General features: G+C 44.5%; 1 protein-coding gene across 4 annotated transcripts in view; it reads left to right on the top strand.

Annotated features, from left to right (window-relative positions):
• The first annotated feature begins 712 nt into the window (after window positions 1–712).
• Window positions 713–19,052, top strand: part of AP2M1 (adaptor related protein complex 2 subunit mu 1) — a 55,322-nt gene continuing 36,982 nt past the window's right edge. For 2 of the 4 annotated variants that reach the window (XM_084847678.1, XM_084847676.1), the window contains exon 1: window positions 713–775. The gene's annotated coding sequence lies outside the window, so the exon portion shown is untranslated. Of the gene's footprint in view, window positions 1,286–19,052 lie in introns of all 4 variants that reach the window. The other 2 variants (XM_084847679.1, XM_084847677.1) reach the window with 2 other exon arrangements.

Raw genomic sequence — 19,052 nt, 5'->3', positions numbered from 1 at the left:
CTCCGTCGGGGTCTGGGATTGTGGCCACTGGCGCCGCCCCCGCCCTTGGGCCAAAGGTGTGATCCGCCGCAGCCGGGAAGCCTGGCGGCGGTGCTAGACCCTGGCCGTGAGAACGGAGTGCGCGCGTAGCCGTGCGCGAGGAAGCCCTGTTCTCGCCTCCGCGGCCAGCCCGCGCAGCCCCTCTCCCCTCCCTGCCTTGGCTGGGCATCCGATTACTCCCAAACGCGCAGAGAGCCGCAGCCCACTTGCCCAGCCTCCTCCACTGATGAAGACGGGATCGACGGGAAACGGTTTACGCTGTCAGCAGCCGCTACGCGCCCACGGACCTCCATCGAGCCCGGAATGTTGCCCAGGAGCGGCCGCCTCTCGGGGAACTACACGCCCCAGCATGCAACAGGGCAGATTCGTCGCTCCCGAGGCCAGGTTGAGAAGAAACCATATCCCCCACAGTGCATCGCGCGCCGCCAAGATTGGAGCCTTGGGCTTCCGCGTTGCATTCTGGGTCAAGGAGTATCCTCTCTCTCTCTCCTCGCCCCGCCCCTCTTTTCCCAGCGTAGAGATTCTCCACCCGCCCGTCCTTAACCGCAGTTAGGGAATCGCCCTTTCCCTTCCCCGGAGAGGGGCGCATGCGCCGGGACGGCCGGGCGGGACCAGCGCATGCGCAATGGCGGCGCTGCTGCAGTGATAGGGGAGGGGGGGCGGCCGCCATCTTACCAGTTGGCGGCGGAGACCGGGGCGGGAAGCGAGCGGTCGCTGGGGGCGGCGGCGGCAACAGGTGAGTCCGCTGGGGTGGCGGCCCTGGAGCGCTGCCGGAGGGCCTGCCGCTGTTTCCCCTCGGCGCTGCGCTTATTTCCCCTCTCCTCCTCGCGGGAGAGGGCCCTGTGCGGATGGGCGGGCTTGTCGTTTCCTCGGGGCTGCTGCTATTATTTCGGACGCCCTTGGCTGAGGGTCGCGCTCGCTTTCCCCTCAGCGGCTCCTGAGAGGTGGAGGGCCGCGCTCAGGGGTCCCGAGGCGAGGCGGCTGGAAGGCGGGCGGGCGGGCCGGACGGACGCAAGGAGGGTCTCGTGGGGCTGGCGCTGGAAAGGCTGCGCCGCGATCGCCCGCCACCGCCGGCGCAGAGGGGCATCTCCCCTCGTTCTGCCGGAGGAGCGCTGTTCCTAGTACCGTGGCGCCAGCCTGCTCTAAGCGAATGAAGGCGGCCCCCGCGAGGGGTCTGCTCGTCTGAGCGACGACGGCGGAGGACGAGGGGACGAAGGGAGGAAGGCCAGCGGGGCGCCTCTGCCTGGTGGGTGACAATTAAGGGGCTGGGAGCGTAATCCTCTGTATGTTCGGAGAGAGAGAAAGCCCCTCGGCTCCCAGCATTCCCCGGCCAGCCGAAAAGGCCCCTCGGCTCCCAGCATTCCCCGGCCAGCCGAAAAGGCCCCTCGGCTCCCAGCATTCCCCGGCCAGCCGAAAAGGCCCCTCGGCTCCCAGCATTCCCCGGCCAGCCGAAAAGGCCCCTCGGCTCCCAGCATTCCCCGGCCAGCCGAAAAGGCCCCTCGGCTCCCAGCATTCCCCGGCCAGCCGAAAAGGCCCCTCGGCTCCCAGCATTCCCCGGCCAGCCGAAAAGGCCCCTCGGCTCCCAGCATTCCCCGGCCAGCCGAAAAGGCCCCTCGGCTCCCAGCATTCCCCGGCCAGCCATGGCTGGCTGGGGAATGCTGGCAGCTGTGCCAGTTCATTCTGTCTAAACATAGGATTGCACCCTTAGTCAAAGAAAGACCTGCTCAGGAGAACTGAGGTCTGGAAAGTGTGTGTGTGTGTGTGTGTGTTGCAGAGCAGGAAGAGAGAAGAGAAGGGAATGTAGTGGTTTCTCATGTTTTATTTATAACTCATCTGGAATTACTGGGTGCCACATTGGAAATTCTCAAGGTGAGGCAAAAAAGTCTAACACCTCCTTCTTATCTCTGTTTTAAGCGAACTTGAGTGTCCTAGAAAGTCTGTTTCTGATCAGTGTTGGATACCACTGTGTTCAAAAGTTATGTAAAAGAGGAAAGGTACACATGTTTGTAATTCCCACATGGGACCTAGCTGATGTAGTAGAGTTCTGGCTTTCAGATTTGTGAGATCTGGACTTCAGTTCCAATGAATGTGGCTTCTCAATATTTGGGGTTGGGCACTATCAGAATCAGCCTGATCAAAATAAGATGGTGTCAGCGGTGTTCTTTGTAGCATTATTGGGACAAGACACTTTTAGCTTCTTCAGAAGCTCTGATGAGAGGGTGTTAATTAAGTTAATATATTTTGCTGCTACACAACTTGTTTTTACATCCCACTTGTCTGCAGTTTAAAGGTGTGATTGTATCATGCAGATTAGGTATGTGCTGAGTGCAAGGATAAGGGAAGTTTTTATCTGAAAGTGTACTCAACCTAATTGGCTAGATGCCAGGAATAACGGGCTTCAGCCAGAGTTGTCTTCATGCTGTTGACCAAGACTGAAGAGAAGTATTTCCTCTGGAAGGAAGCAGGGACTGCTGCCAGTCCTGTGTCCATAAGGCTTGAGTGATTTAGCTCCAAAGGAAGCCCAGTCAGTTCCCAGCAGGTGTGTTGGTAGGGTGGGGGAGCTTATGGTTGGCATAAAATCTAGCCTAGCCTCCATATATTTAGAAGGGTGCTAGCTACCTGTCTGCTTGGAAAACCTGTCATAGCAACTGAAAAAAACATACAGTAAATCATTTTCTCCTGAGCCAACCTTGGACTGACTTGCAAATGGCTGTCTTATTTCTCCCTCCCATTGAAAGGGAGCCAGAACTGAAAGCTATCATAGCATTGTGCTGTGGAAAGACTCTTTCCTTGCCTTAAAATGCTAGTATCTCTTCAAAGCAAGATGCAGGTTTCATAAGGCTGCCTTGCGTTCGATAGGGTAACTCTATGGATACTCCGTTGGTGGTTAGTCCCCTGCTGCTCTCACCGCTCACTGTAATAAGTGTTGATATCAGGTTGCTTGAGGGTGGTTATGACTTGCCACAGGTCACCAGGCAAGTCATTACATTTTAAGGCTGCCTTCTTCTGCCGATAGTTGGGTGAGCATGTATGATTGTATGCTTAGTGTGTGGGTTAGGATTCGACAACAACTATCTTATTTTACATCAGAAATCCGTTTAGATGCATCTAGAATGCTTATCTAAAGAGTTCCTATGTAATCAAGGGTATACATTCCAAGGGCATATTTAGAATTTAATAATCCATAGTAACAATAACTGATGCTGTTGAAGTGCTGCACTCAATATGCCAACAAATTTGGAACACTCAGCAGTGGCTCACAAAACTGGAAAAGGTCAGTTTACATTCCAATTCCAAAGAAGGGCAACGCCAAAGAGTGTTCAAACTACCGCACAATTGCGCTCATTTCACATGCCAGCAAGGTTATGCTCAAAACCCTACAAACTAGGCTTCAGCAGCATGTGAACCGAGAACTACCGGAAGTACAAGCTGGGTTTCGAAGAGGCAGAGGAACTAGAGATCAAATGGCCAACATTCGCTGGATCATGGAGAAAGCAAGAGAATTCCAGAAAAACGTCTATTTCTGCTTCATTGATTACGCTAAAGCCTTTGATTGTGTGGCTCACAACAAACTGTGGCAAATTCTGAAATTGATGGGGGTACCAGACCATCTCACCTGTCCCCTGAGAAACCTGTACGAGGGTCAAGAAACAACAGTAAGAACCAGACATGGAACAACCGATTGGTTCAAAATTGGGAAAGGAGTACGACAAGGCTGCATATTGTCGCCCTGCTTATTTAACTTATATGCAGAGTGCATCATGAGAAACGCCGGGTTGGATGAATCACAGGTCGGAATTAAGATTGCCGGGAGAATTATCAACAACCTCAGATGCGCAGACGATACCACCCTAATGGCAGAAAGCGAAGAGGATCTCAAGAGCCTCTTGTTGAGGGTGAAAGAGGAGAGTGCAAAAGCTGGTTTGAAACTCAACATTAAAGAAACTAAAATCATGGCATCTGGCCCCATCACTTCCTGGCATATAGAAGGGGAAGAAATGGCAGCAGTGACAGATTTTATTTTCTTGGGCTCCAAGATCACCACAGACGGTGACTATAGCCATGAAATTAAAAGACGCTTGCTCTTTGGGAGGAAAGCTGTGGCAAACCTAGACAGCATAGTAAGAAGCAGAGACATCACCTTGCTGACAAAGGTCCGTCTAATCAAAGCTATGGTTTTCCCAGTAGTAATGTATGGCTGTGAGAGCTGGACTATAAGGAAGGCTGAGCGCCGAAGAATTGATGCTTTCGAACTGTGGTGCTGGAGAAGACTCTTACGAGTCCCCTGGACTGCAAGGAGGTCAAATCAATCCATCCTAAAGGAAATCAACCCTGAGTGCTCATTGGAAGGACAGATACTGAAGCTCAAATATTTTGGCCACCTAATGCGAAGAGAAAACTCCCTGGAAAAGACCCTGATGCTGGGAAAGACTGAAGGCAAAAGGAGAAGGGGACGGCAGAGGATGAGATGGCTAGATAGCATCACTGATGCAATGAATATGAACTTGAGCATGCTCCGGGAGAGAGCGCAGGACAGGAAGGCCTGGCGTGCTATGGTCCATGGGGTCACGAAGAGTCGGACACGACTGAACAACAACAACAACAATGCGCTCTACGTGGGGTTACCCTTGAAGACGGTTCGGAAGCTGCAGCTGCTACACAACGCGGCGGCTTGCCTGATTAAAGGCAGCCACCGGCGAGATCACATCACTCCAGTGCTGAAGGAGTTGCACTAGTTACCAGTTGTTTTCCGGGCCAAATTCAAGGTGTTGGTTTTGACCTTTAAAACCCTATATGGTTCCGGCCCAGCCTATCTTAAGGAGCGCCTCCAGCAGCACTAGACAGGCCGCTTAACAAGATCAGCCTCGGATGGCCTTCTCTCTGTCCCATCAGCCAGGACAGCTAGACTGGTGGGGCCGAGGGAGAGGGCCTTTTCTGTGGTGGCCCCCACTCTGTGGAACTCCCTCCCTAGGGAACTCCGTCATGCCCCCTCTTTAATGCGCTTCCGTTGTGCATTAAAAACGTGGTTGTTCAGGCAGGCATTTGGGGTGGGTTAGGGTATTTTAGAAAATGTTTTTATTGTTGAATTTTATTGTTTTAAACTGTTTTTATTGTATGTTGTACATCGCCCAGAGTGGCTGGGTGGCCAACCAGATGGGCGATTAATAAATTGAATAATAAATAAATAAATAAATAAATAAATTTGCTTGCTCTGCTATTGGCTTGTAGCCTTTATCTTTGGGACAAGCCAATCTTGCTTAGTCACAGCTCTAGGCTTCCAGACAGGAGGCAGACTTGGAACAGTGACATGCAGAAACACTAGTGGTGAGCTTCTTTGAAGGTAGGTGAATTCCTACTAATTCCACGCTAAAAGAAACACACCTTTGTCCAGGTGTCTTTAACTTTCATTTGGGTTTGTGCCTCAGCTATTAGATATTTGGGGAATACTGCTATAAAGGAACAGGAAAAAAAAAACGATCATGGCAGGCATGATGCAGGCATCATTTAATGTCTGCATATAAATGATGAGCTGACCCTTGAACCTGTGTAACTTGTATTAACTTATCTGATAGCTAGAGAGGGAGAGCTGTCTAGGACTTTTCCAGAAAAATGTGCTTTTCGTTTCTATTGATTAAGATTGCAAAATATGAGGCCTACTTCCACCCATAAATACTTAGTTTTCTGTTTTACTGTTTCTACTCCCCCCCCCCCTTCATCCTGGTTGTAAAATAGTTCTGTTCCAATAAAGAATATTTGCCTGGCTGTCTTGAGCACTTGAAAAGTCCTGAAAGATTAAAATTTACATAGTCCTCTGGTGACTTTCATAGGCCATGGTTCTGCAAGAGTGCCATTTGCAATCTTCTTCTGGATCCGGTAGCACCTGGGGCATCATATGGAGTTCATATGATTGTAGGCATTTTTCTAACTTAACCCTGAATTCCACAGGCCATCCTCCTGAAAGTTAAGAGCCCTGTCCTTAATGAGCATGCCTCTGGAATCCTTGAACCACAGAACTGTCATAGTGAACCAAGGAAGCTACTTCTCTGCTTTCTCTGGAAGTACGAACTGCTTTGTACCCAGACATGTAAATTGCTGCATAAATCTAAATGCATCCAATACAGCAGATAGCAGCAACCTCTGAAGTTGTAGGTGGCATGAGGTTCAAAAGCTTGAACTACAAAATAGTTGAGCAACGAAAAACACTGGTGTTCTATCCTGGTTCAAGACTTCATGAGTAATAGTATCTAGTGGTATCTTTCCCACTGCCCAAAACCAAGCTATAGATGTCATTAACTGTGTGACTTACATATTGTAGTGACCTTAAACTATAGTCCCATCCCATGCATCATTGTGTGATGACTGGTGTGTTTCTATCAATTGGTCTGTAATTTAACACCCTAACTTAGATTCTTATGACAGCAAATGTGCATTCTTGAGAGCTTGGGTTTTGTTCTATAGAGCGCTGTGTTTCTGATGCTGTAGCAGTCATTTAATGTAGTTCTAATCTATACAGACAATATTTACAAACTTACTACCAGAATTTACTTTTAAAAGTTTTCAAATATAATGATAATTTTATGAGCAAACTAAGTCACACATCAAATAACTTTTGGAACAGAAAAGTTGCCAGAAGTTAAGAACATAAAAACATAAGAGCCATGCTGGATCAGACCAAGGGTTCATCTAGTCCAGCATTCTGTTCACACAGTGGCCAACCAGCTGTTGACCAGGGACCTACAAGCAGGGCATGAGTGCAACAGCACTCTCCCTCCCATGTTCCCCAGCAACTAGTGTACTTAGGCTCACTGCCTCTGGTGCTGGAGGTAGCACATAGCTGTCAAGACTAGTAGCCATTGATAGCCTTTTTCTCCAGGAATTTGTCTAACCCCCTTTAAAGCCCTCTAATCTGGTGGCCATCACTACATCCTGTGGTAGTGAATTCCATAGTTTAACTATGTGCTGTGTGAAGAAGCCCTTCCTTTTATCTGTCCTAAATCTCCCACCAGTCAGCTTGATAGGATGACCCTTTGGGGTTCTAGCATTTTGAGAGAGGGAGAGAAATGTCTCCCTGTCCACTTTCTCCACACCATGCATAATTCTGTAGACCTCTACCATGTCTCCCCTGACCTTCCCTTTTTCCAAGCTAAACAATCCCAGCTGTTGTAACCTTCCCTCATGGGGAGATGCTCCAGCCCCTTGATCATTTCAGTTGCCCTTTTCTGCACTTTTTCCAGCTCTACAATATCTTTTTTTAGGTGTGGTGACCAGAACTGGACACAGTATTCCAAGTGTGGTTTCATCATGCAGGGGCAGTATGATGTTGGCAGTTTTATTCTCAATCTCTTTTCTAATTGTGCCTGATACGGAGTTTCCCTTTTTTACAGCAGCCGCACACTGCATTGACATTGTCATTGAGCTGTCCACCACCACCCCAAGATCTTTCTTGGTCAGTCACCGCTAGCTCAGATCCCATCAGGCTATACTTGCAAGTTGGGGCAAAAAATCCCAACTTCACTTTATAGTTGCTTACACTGAACCATATTTGCCATTTAGATGGCCATTCTCCCAGTTTGGAGAGATCCTTTTGGAGCTCTTCGCAATCCCTTTTCATTTTAACCTCCCTAAATAATTTGGTGTCATTCACAAACTTGGCCATTTCACTGCTCACGCCTAATTCCAGATCATTTATGAACAGGTTGAAAAGCATTGGTCCTAATACAGTTCCCTGTGGGACCCAACTATTTACTTCCCTCCATTGGGAGAATTTACCATTTATTCCTACTGGCCATGCTGCCTGAGACAGATGGGAGCTGAAGTCCAAAATATTTGGAGGGCACCAGCTTGGGGAAGGCTGTCTTAAACAACAAAGTGACTTTAGGTCTGTAAAGGGTGCTAAAAGTAAGTATCGCTTATTTTTCAATTTTTCCAAAATTTCCAACTTTTCCACCCCCACCCCCCGGGGGGTTAGTACCCCCTCCTGCTGTTCTCAGACAATTGGTTTTCGGAGGCATGCTGTCTCTGATCCTGGAAGTAACACATAGCCATTAGCTAGTAGCCACTGATAGCTTTATCCTGCATGTGTTTGTCGAATCTCCCTTTAAAGCCATCTAAGTTAGTGGCTGTTGCCATGTCCTGTGGCAGCAAATTCAATAGGTTTAAGTATGTTCTGCGGGATAAAGTATCTCCTTTTGTCTGTGCTGAATCTCCTGCCATTCAGCATCATTGGATGATGCTTGGTTCTAGTATTATGAGATAGAGAAGCTCTCTCTATCCGCTTCTTCTCTACACCATACACAATTTTATAAGCCTATATCATGGCCCCCTTTTCAGGGAAAGCTGACTGTTCCTAGTTCTGCTTATCTGAAGATGAGTTTCTGTAGAAGTTGAGCTTCTAGAACTTCCTGCCTGTTCGATACCACTAAAGGAGACTTAGGGAGCAATCCTACCTGGATTGACGGTCGCCTCTAAGCCCAGGGGCGACCTCCTATCCAGTGCAGGGTGGGAGGAGTGGATCTCCTCCTCACTCCTCCTACCCAGCTTCCTAGCCGCGGGACCTCGGAGGGTAGGAAGCGGCAGCTGGACGACACATAGGATGTGTTGTACCGGCATTTCTGACTTCCCTGCCCTGGCACGCCCCCAGGAATGCCCCATTTTTGCCACTCCACGCTCTTCTGAGCATGGAGCACAGGGCTGTTCCTCACTGCCTATGAGGTAGCGTGGAAGGGGATGGAGGCCGGTTCTCAGGGAACTGACCTCAGAGCATGGGCTCCAAGGTCAGTTCCTGGAAACTGACCTATCCTATGGCTGTCTAGCCGCTGACTAGTGGCCAAAGGATTGGCCCTTAAACATCAAGGAAAATTCTGCTATCTGTTCTGCTGTGAGGAGGGATTATCTCTTGCTTAAATGTTAAGTTTGGGCCTTTGTGGGGAACAAGGCAAGGTCTCCATGTAGACATATCTGTAAATAGGCATATCTATAATCTGCCATCCTTCTGAGCACATGAGGATTATGTGTGCTTTGGTGATAAAGAACACAACAAATGCCTATTTGCATCTATATTTGAGTGCTCTTAAGCTGGATGTAACACTAGCTGCCTTCAGCTGTCCACTAAAGCGACAAGCCCTAGGCTCTAATCAGAAATTAGCTTATTAAGCTGCCTCAATTTAATTAAGCAAGAGCAATCTGCTTCCTGTTTCAGCTACTTATACATGTGGTAAATCTTGCAGACCACCTTTCAACAACACTGTTGCCTACTTTGGGTGAGGACTGTGGTTTATAATTTAGCAATAGGGGACCTGTTGGAGCAGTTAACAGCAATTGTTGGAATGCGGAGTTGGGAAGCTGACAATTGCAGATGAAGGCATTTTTCTGGTTGGTGAGCACTTCTCTAAGTAGTAATGGTTAATCCTGGGTGACTGTGCTTCAGGGTGTGGGGAAGAAAGGGTGTTGGCAGTCGTAATGCAACCCATCACCTTGTGACAGAAGATGTGAGCTTTCATGAAAGAGTCTTGGCTGTTGTAAGGGTCTCCAAGCAGAGGTTTCATTATCTTGCTTTCTCAAGGCAATTAGATTTTGTACTTCATACCCCATTGGACAGCTTTCTACCCTTACTACCTATTTATCTCTGGTTTCTCCATAGCCTCCCCTTTTCCAAGTGCCACCCGCAATCCTTAAATCCTACATGCAGTATTAATTCTGCCAACCAGTAAACATTTACTTTGTAATTTGAGATGATCTCTGGTGTTGTTTGTGAAAAGTCATGTTTGTAGTACTTGAAGGATTCAAACTCTGAAGTTAAAGACCAGCTGCTAGATCCTGTGGAAACTGAATGCATTTCAAGTTCAATCACATTGCAAATAGCATCCAAACCCCAGATATCTAGATCTAGAAGTCTTTGCTTGGAATTAGTCAGGTGGAACTATTGCTCTTGTGCTTCAGTTCATACTTCCTTGATTTAGACAATAGCTGTCTGTATCCATTGTGTGTGCTAGACTTGGATGATGCAGGTTTCTGCCTGTGGTAGGTTGCATAGGCAGTGCTTGCTTTTAAGAGAGCATGTGGAACTTCTAGAGCATTATCAGGATAAATGGACAATACTAAAGATGCTTAAAGTTCCCCAAAAGCAGTGTCTCCTCACTAAAAAGTTTTTGAAAGACTTGACTCTGAAGCTGTAAGGTTCTCTAAAACTCTTACCTCAAAGTTAGCTTATGCCAAAAGACAGTGATGCCAATTTAGAACCATGATTTCAAAATAATTATTAAAATATTTCTAATCCACTCTATATCAAAAGATCTCAGGGCGAGATACTATCTTTAGGAACTGTCCATGGCTCTTGAAAATAGTGTCTAGTCCTTGAGGCTGAATGTGCCAGGATGAAGAGGTCCTGCTATTCTTTTAATACTGGCTGCAATGTACCCAACCTAGTGCTTTTGTGTCTCTTGGGTGGGGGTTCCCATAGACCAGGGTAGGGAAGCTGTGGCCCTCAAGATACTGCTGCATTGCAACTCCCGTCAGCCCCACCCATCATAGCAAATGTCAGTGATGGGATTTGTAGCCCAACAACGTCTGGAGAGCCACAAGTTCCCCACTCCAGGCATAGACCAATGCATTCCATTGCTTTGTCTCATTAAGACACCACCAGTTTCCCAGTGCAGGAGACTTGCTGGTGCAGTTTAAGAACTTTGCTAGCATCGCCTCTTAGCTGCCTATCAAGCTACTTATACTTGGTTGAAAAGCATACAGTGGTAAATGGTGAAGTGCCTTTGTTGAAGCCTTCTGTTTTAAACACATGACACCATTCCACAAGAACTACGTCAGCTGACGTCTCGGATAGCTCACATAGAAGCTGTTGCCATATTATAGGGAAGAATAATGCTGCAGACCAGGTTTTTATCTGTTTATTACCTTTCCAGTCTGGCTTCTTGGAATGACTTGCTCTTATTGTTAGAAGAAGCTTTTTGTCACAGCAGCAATATGGATGGTCCCTTTTGAAGTAGAGATCTTTGCTCAGACTGGTCTAGAGCTGCAGTTCTGTAATGGTTAAGGTAATAGAATCATAGAATAGTAGGGTTGAAAGGGGTCTACAAGGCCATCCAGTCCAACCCTTCTCAGTGTAGGGATCCAAGTCAAAGCATCCCGGCTGTCCAGCCTCATCTTGAAGGCATCTGGTGTGGGAGAGCCCAGCACCTCCCTAGGTAATTGGTTCCATTGTCATATTGCTCTAATAGTCAAGAGGTTTTTCCTGATGTTCAGCCGGAATCTGATTTCCTGTAACTTGAGCCCGTTATTCCATGTCCTTCATTCTGGGATGATCGCGAGGAGATCCTGGCCTTCCTCTCTATGACAACCTTCCAAGTACTTGAAGAGCACTACCTTATCTCCCCTCAGTCTTCTCTTCTCAAGGCTAAACTGTCAAGGGCTCCTTGGTGGCCTCTTTCAGTCTAATCCAGTAGCCAAGTCCAGACACAGACAAAGGGATTATTTTCAAAGCTTTATTCCTCTTTTACAACTTAACAACTTTACTGTTAGCAACTAGCTATGAACAGCAGAGTACCTATGCCCTAAGTTGGAACAGTTGGTCCCTGTTTGAAGGAGAATCACTGGCAGACCCTGAACTTATGGGCTAGGGAGAGTCCCTCCCCTTTTCCCTTGGATCCTCTGGGCGCAACCGTTGTTTGCCCGCCAACCGGGCACTACGCCTCCTTTCCGCGCCCTCCATTTGGCGCCACTCCCTGCATTGGCGTCGCACGTTCAGCAAGTCTGCTTCCCACGCTCTGTCACTCCCGGGACTGCTATCTGTGCTAGGAATGCCGGTGGGAAGAATCTCTGCCAGCTGCTGGCAAAACCAACACCTTGAATTTGGCCGAGAAAACAACTGGTAACCAGTGCAACTCCTTCAGCACCAGAGTGATGTGATCTTGCCGGTGGCTGCCTTTAATCAGGCGAGCCACCGCATTCTGTACCAGCTGCAGCTTCCGAACCGTCTTCAAGGGTAACCCCACGTAGAGCGCATTACAGTAGTCTAAACGAGAGGAGACCAGGGCATGTACTACCGATGGGAGCAGATGGTCGGGAAGGTAGAGGCACAGCTGCCGTATTAGATAGAGTTGATACAGCGCTGTCCAGCTCATAGCTGACACCTGAGCCTCCATGGACAGCTGGGAGTCCAAAATGACCCCCAGGCTGCTGACCTGGTCTTTCAAGGATAGCCGTACCCCATTCAACACCAGGTCAACATCCCCCACCATGATAGACATGGTGGTCTAAGACTTCTGGAGGAAGGCTGCTGTACAGTGATTTTTAGTGTTTCTTTATTCCCAGGGGTGATGAGTAACAAACTTCACTGAATAGTCCCTAGAGTTCTTAATCATTAAAAGAATAAACTTGCTTTGCCTTATGTAGAAAACCTGTGAGGCATCATAACTGTGGAACTATAACTGTTGGGAAAGCAAGGCAACAGTAATGTAAATTGTCTGCACAGGAACTCGGTCTTGTTAATTTTGTTGAAGGAATGAAACCAAATACAGAAGATTATTTGCATAAGAGTTGTCCTTGGAAGCACTTTCCTGATGTAGACATGTACGCAGTAACATCAACTATTCCTAAAAGTGTAGGATGCAATTTTTAATTACTAGAACACTTCCAAAACTTGATATAGAAAGCAACCAAGGCCTGCTGGAGGAATGTGACTTGCTTTGCAGCATTAACATGTGACAGCTGCTTTTCTGATGAGCTAACAATCTGATTAATTTAATTGAACACAATTGCAAAAATATTGTGTAGAATTCCGTGTCTGTCCTATTCCAGTGACTCAGAGCAGCTATATAGAAACATAAAATGCCACTTCATATGTAATGGTGGCAAATTGTGAGTTAGTTAGTTAATTAATTAATTAATTGACTCAGGATTTGATGGGATGTGTGCTGTGCATGAGCCACTTGTGCTTTCTGTAAACAACCTCTGATAGATGCAATCGGATGTGAGTGACGTGCAAACCTAGATCGCTGGGTTGTTTAGTGGTTAAGCAACCCAGCGGTTAACTGAACAAGAAACCATGGGTTAATCATTGTGTTGTTTAGACCTGAACAACCCAGTGGTATGGGTTCACACATCAAGCTCACAACTGCTGGTAGTACTCCATCAGAGGTTGTTTACAGAAATCAGAAGTGGCTTGTGTCCACTGTGCACCCACGTAACTCATGGGTTAAATAATGTACTATTTGCCACTGTTATATGTGAACCAGGTCAAAGCCTTTCTGAGAAGGGGTTGCTTCCTGAGCCAAAGAGTGCTCAGTGTAATTGAGGTGATGGTCAAAGGACTGGTACTGATCTTGGTGGAGGGTAAGGAAAGGGGTTAGTCCTGAACCATTTCAAAACTTTGCTCAATCCATGGTCTTGTCCTAAGGCAGTATCTCTTATCTCTTAGGCTTGATTTCCCAGTTATGAAGCAATCTATTGGCAGTTGTGTCTAGGGGATAAATGTGCATAAGTAAGCAACTGCAATAACAAGTCCATCTTCCTCTTTCTAGCTCTGTTCACATGTCATTAGTAACCTCTGCTTTGTTCTAATATTTGATCTAGCTAACGTCTATGATGTCTGTCCATTATGGTTCTTTGCAAAAGTAAGTAGTCTTTGGTCTTCCACTGGCTTTACGAGTATTCAGCACTGTTAGGACAATCTGTGCTTCAGCTTTCTGTAGAAGATGTGGAAAGTTCCTGGTTCCTGTGAACTTCAGCCACAAAAGACCAACAGTTGCTCAATCCTTATTCTTGTATGCCTCATCGGTCCTCCACAGCTCCCTCAGATGCTCATTTTCTTTTTGTAAGGCAAAGACTTGAGCTTTGCATCTAGAATGGGCAGGATTGCTCAAAAGACATAGACTGCTGTGGCATTTTTGAATGAATGCATGACCTGATTTACTGTGCCAGAAAAACTCCTGTTCTTCAACAACTCAGACTCCTTATCACTTAAATTCCAAATATACAAAAATAACATATAGCTGTGCTGGTCCTTTAGACATAAATGAGCTTAGCAGGGTAACACCTTTAAGACCAACAAAAGTTTGCCCAATTGTTTGACACATTAGTTGCCCCTAATAAAAGAATTGTTTTGCAGTTAAGTATACTTGGAGAAGTATGACATCAGAAGTCCTAAAAAGTCCTTATGATATTGTTTAAACTCTTCAGACTATAGGATAAAATTGTTGCCATAGGCTTTTTTCTTCTTCTTTTGGTTAATATTGTTTTTTTTACTTTTATTGTGAATTTTTTACAAAACAAACTGAAAACATTACAAAACCTAAAGAAAAAAAGTGAAATAAAAAATACCAACATATTCAAAATCCTCAGTTTCTAACATTGCAAAATTGGAGGGGAAAAAGGGAAGGAAAAAAAAGGTTACACATAAACTTCAGTAAAAGCAGACCAAATATCTGCATATAAGTCTATTTGCAAGTTATGCCTGTATACCACTCTTTCAAATGTTGCTGGTGTTGTTAAATCTTCAGTCCATCGCGTTATAGGCGGTGAGCTTTTATATTTCCAATATCGTAGTATCAGTCTTTTAGCAACCAAAAGGGCATGAAAAATCCATTCATACTGACCATGTGTTACGTTTCAAGAAGCAGGTAAGTAATTTAAGAGAACATTTACATCAGTAAATATTAAAGAGCTTCCCAATACGAAATTTATCTGTACAATGACTTTCTCCCAAAAGGAGGCAGCCATTGGGCATTTCCAAAATATATGAATAAAAGAAGCATTGGCTGCATTACACCTCCAACAATTTGCTGAATTTGACAAGCCTTTACTAAAAAGACGTCGTAGAGTCCAATAGACCCCAGACAAAAGCTTTTGCTGAATAAGGTGTAACCGGAGATCCATTGAAATGTCCGACACAGACCCCAAAACAGCAGTCCATTGATTAAGCAAAATAGGATTTTCCAATTCCCTTTTCCATTCCTGCTGTAAACCACTTGTGTCATATTTATTCATTGATAACGTTTATAAACATAAATTGTAGGTCAGTATATCTGATCAGCTTCAATAAGTATTTCCAATAGAGAAGGAGACTCGAGGCAGTAAAAGCAGCAGACCAAATCAAGATTACAACAAATGTTTCAACTGCAAATACTGCCATTCCGCTGAAGCCGACAGATCAAATTGATCTTGCAAAGTTGAAAATACCAAAAACTCATAATCAACCCCCACTAATTGATCTGAAATAAAGATCATCTTATCTGTCCTGGTCTGCCATAAAAACATTTTCTTGCCAATTCTTAAATCTGGATTTCCCCTTAAAGTCAATTTGGCATGGGAAAATGGATCAAACTGTAATTGATGTGACATTATATGCCAGACTTCCCTAACTGCCAAAATAGTAGGAGGAGCTCTGTCTACCTTCATATGCTGAGAACCTAATGCCATCCATTTGAAGAGAGGCTCCAAACAAGATTCCAATACTGACCACGGAGGAAAATGTAATTTGAGTGGGAAAGACCACAGTTTAGTAGAGGTCAGCAAATAGGCCTGATGGTATATAGCTAGATCCGGAAAACTGAACTCACTTTCATCAATTGGAAGTTGCATCCTTTTAAAATATATTTTTGATGGAGAGGAACCCCAAAAGAATTTATGAAACAAAGCATTGAGTTTTTGGAAATATTTTCCAGGTATAAGTATAGGGATCCCTTGTATAACATAAATAATTCAAGGTATGGTATTCATCTTAAGTGCATTCACCTTACCCCATAAACTCAACTTTTAAGATGCCTATCTATATCTCGGGAAATATCATTAATCAACTTGTTTAAATTTAAACTAATCATTTGGGATATATCTCTAGGAATAATTATTCCCAAATAAGTAATAAACTCTGGGCACCATCGAAATTGCCAATTGGCTAATACACTAAAGTACATCCTATGTCCAATCGGCATTATTTCCGACTTTGACCAATTAATTGAATAGCTGGACAATTCACCAAAGGTATTAATTTAATCAAAGCTGGAACTGACGACTGGAGTCTCAAGATAAACAACAAAAGATCATCAGCATAAAGACTAATTTTAAATTCTAATCCAAAATGGATGAATCCGTGGATACTATTATTTTGTCTAATAGCATATGCCAGGGGTTCCAAACATAAATTAAATATCAATGGGGAAAGTGGGCAACCTTGTCTAGTGCCCTGCCCTAGTAGGAAAAAAGCTGAAAATAATCCGTTGGTCAATGCTTTCGCTCTAGGAGCTGAGTATAAAATTTTAACCCATTTCAGAAATTCTGTAGGAAAACTAAAATTAGTCAATGTAGTACAAATAAATTTCCAATGAATTTTGTCGAAGGCCTTTTCCGCATCCAAAGAAATGATGGCTGCCTGATCAGTTCTTTCAGAATTTAAAGCAACCAGATCAAGAACTAATCTAAGATTATCAGCCCCCTGTCTATTTTTAATAAATCCCACCTGGTCTGGTCTAACCAATACAGCCATCACCTGTTGTAATCTATCAGCCAAGATTGCTGTTAATATTTAGATATCTAAGTTAATTAATTATATAGGTTGATAGTTTGTGCAATAGGTATGGTCTTTGCCTGGCTTAGGAATCACAGTAATATAAGCATCATTTAACGATGAAGAAAGGGAGCCTACTTCAAAAATATGGTTATAGAGGCGATACAGCTTTGGGGCTAAAACGCTAAGAAATGTTTATACCATTCAACTGGGAATCCATCCAGTCCGGGTGATTTCCCAGTATTCATTTTCATTATTGCATTTATGATTGCCTCTAAACACAGAGGAGTTGTGAAGAATCTAAACGTGGAAGATGAATCTGAGAAAAAAAGCCTCCGTATCTTGCACTGATATCTTATTACCGGTAATGTACAGATCAATATAAAACTTTAAAGAATGTGAGCTTATGTCTGTAGGAGAAGTATATACTTTACCACTCTCATCTTTAATAGCTGAAATAGCATTTTGTTGTTGGTGCTGTTTAAGATGATGTGCAAGGATCTTACTAGGACATTCACCGTTTTCCCAAGATTTCTGTCGTAGACATGTCAGAGCAAATTCTGCCTCTTGTGAAAGGATATTCAACTCACTTTTAGCATTCTGTAGCTCTTGATAAAGTTGTGCTGTAGGGGAAGTGGCAAACTGAGTTATGAGAAATTTCACCTTATTTAAATGTGTCTTGAGTTTTTAAAAGCTTTTTTTGATAGGAAGCATAAGAGATAATTCAGCCCCTTATGAAAGCTTTACTAGCCACCCATTCAATGGCGCACGAACCTGCTGTGCCCTCATTAGTATTGAAATACTCTGTTAGTTCAGATAACAACTGGGCCAAAGACTGGGGGCCCTGAGAGTATCAGAAAACTGCAGTTCCAAACATACTGGGGTATGATCTGACACTACCAATGTATCAATCTCGCAATTTGACATGCTAAAGTTGTAGAAATCAAAAAATGGTCTAATCCAAAGCAATTATGGTGAACTGGTGAAATAAAAGTATACTCTCTGTCAGCAGGATGTAAAAAAAAAAAGGTTGCCATAGACTAGTTCTCATTCAGCTTTACTGTTTGTGCTTGCTAAGCTCCTTCTATAGTCTTGCTGTGTTTGCTGTAGCAGTGATCCATTGTTCAGGTGGTTTCTTGTAAACAAGTTATAGCAAAATAAATATCTTAAGCAGCATTACAATCTCATGGCATTAATTGAGACTATTTTTAGGGTAGGGTTTGTTTTCTAAGAACTTCTTTGGATGACTGATTCTGACATAAGCCAGATAAAAACCCTCCCTCATTATCTTGCTTTCAGATTGCATAAACCTATAGGAACTGCTCTGTACAGAAGTGAACCTGAACAGTTGAGGCCATGCCACTCCACCTGTTGGCAGCATCCATAATTCAGCCCAAATTGGATTAGCCAGAGCTATAGAAAAGATGCATGGTGCTGTAGAACTGAAGCTTGAAAGGCATAAAAGCCATCTCACTGGTCTTCAGTTGTTGCCTCAAGTGCGTTGGTACATCTGCTTTAATGTTGGAGGCCCTTGGTTTACTTCCATGTGAACTATGCATGGCAAGTATCTAAATGTCATTATGATACAGAGGTCCTAGTTAGCTGCCTTCAAATGCTTTTACATAAAGGAGTCTCAGAATCAACAGATATATTGCTGATAGTCGAAGCATTTCCCAACATGGTCCATTTAGCTGTCAAATGTCTGAAAACAGGATAATCTAAATTGATTAGGAGGATACATAGAAATGAATTGCTCATCCATGTGACTTAATTCAAGGGGTCAGACTTTACACGTTACCAATGGGATCCTATAGCAGTGAATTCCCTAGCTAGTAGAGCAGGGAATACACTGTCCTAATGTATTTGATTGCTTAATGTGAGTAGTCAAGCTTGCTTTCTCTTGTCATTGAGACATAATTGGAAAAACATCTTAATTGATAAGGTAGAAATGTAATTGCATGCTATTTTACTATAGGAAACTATTCAGGCGATTGCTGTGTGGCAAATATCTTAATTTAGAAGTAGTCAGTTGTTTCCTTGGACAGAAGCATATAAGACATCTAACACTCAAACAAGAATCTGGAGAGATGGCAGGCTAGAATATCATGCAGCGTTCCCAAAGAAGTATAGAAACGTCTGGAAAAAACTCTGTATGATTCTGAGGTAGTACTTAAAGCTGGAGTCACCACTGCTGTAGGCCAGGTCTAGGCAGACTTCAGACTTCTGGTACTTTGTATTCGTGTTTTTTTTTTTACCAAAGCCCTGCGACCCACCAATTGGCACCAAATACAAAGTAGTGGCTGGGTAATTGGTGGAACTGAGTGCAAAATGGTGGCTAAGAGGCAGTCAGTTGCCTACCGCACCACATGAGCCATACTGAAGTGTGGAATTATTTCCATAAATAAGTACAAATCTACATTTGAGTTACTATAAATCTGAGGTTCTAACAGCCTAATTTTGGGGGGTGGGGGGAGACCCTTTATTGCTGTTGTCAAAGAATTCA

The sequence above is a fragment of the Heloderma suspectum genome, chromosome 3 (genome assembly GCF_057233095.1).
Source record: "Heloderma suspectum isolate Gila_16-S chromosome 3, 16-S_ref, whole genome shotgun sequence".
NCBI classification, from domain to species: domain Eukaryota; kingdom Metazoa; phylum Chordata; class Lepidosauria; order Squamata; family Helodermatidae; genus Heloderma; species Heloderma suspectum.
The sequence above is the reverse complement of the archived record's forward strand: the minus strand, read 5'-3'. Positions and strand labels throughout refer to the sequence as shown.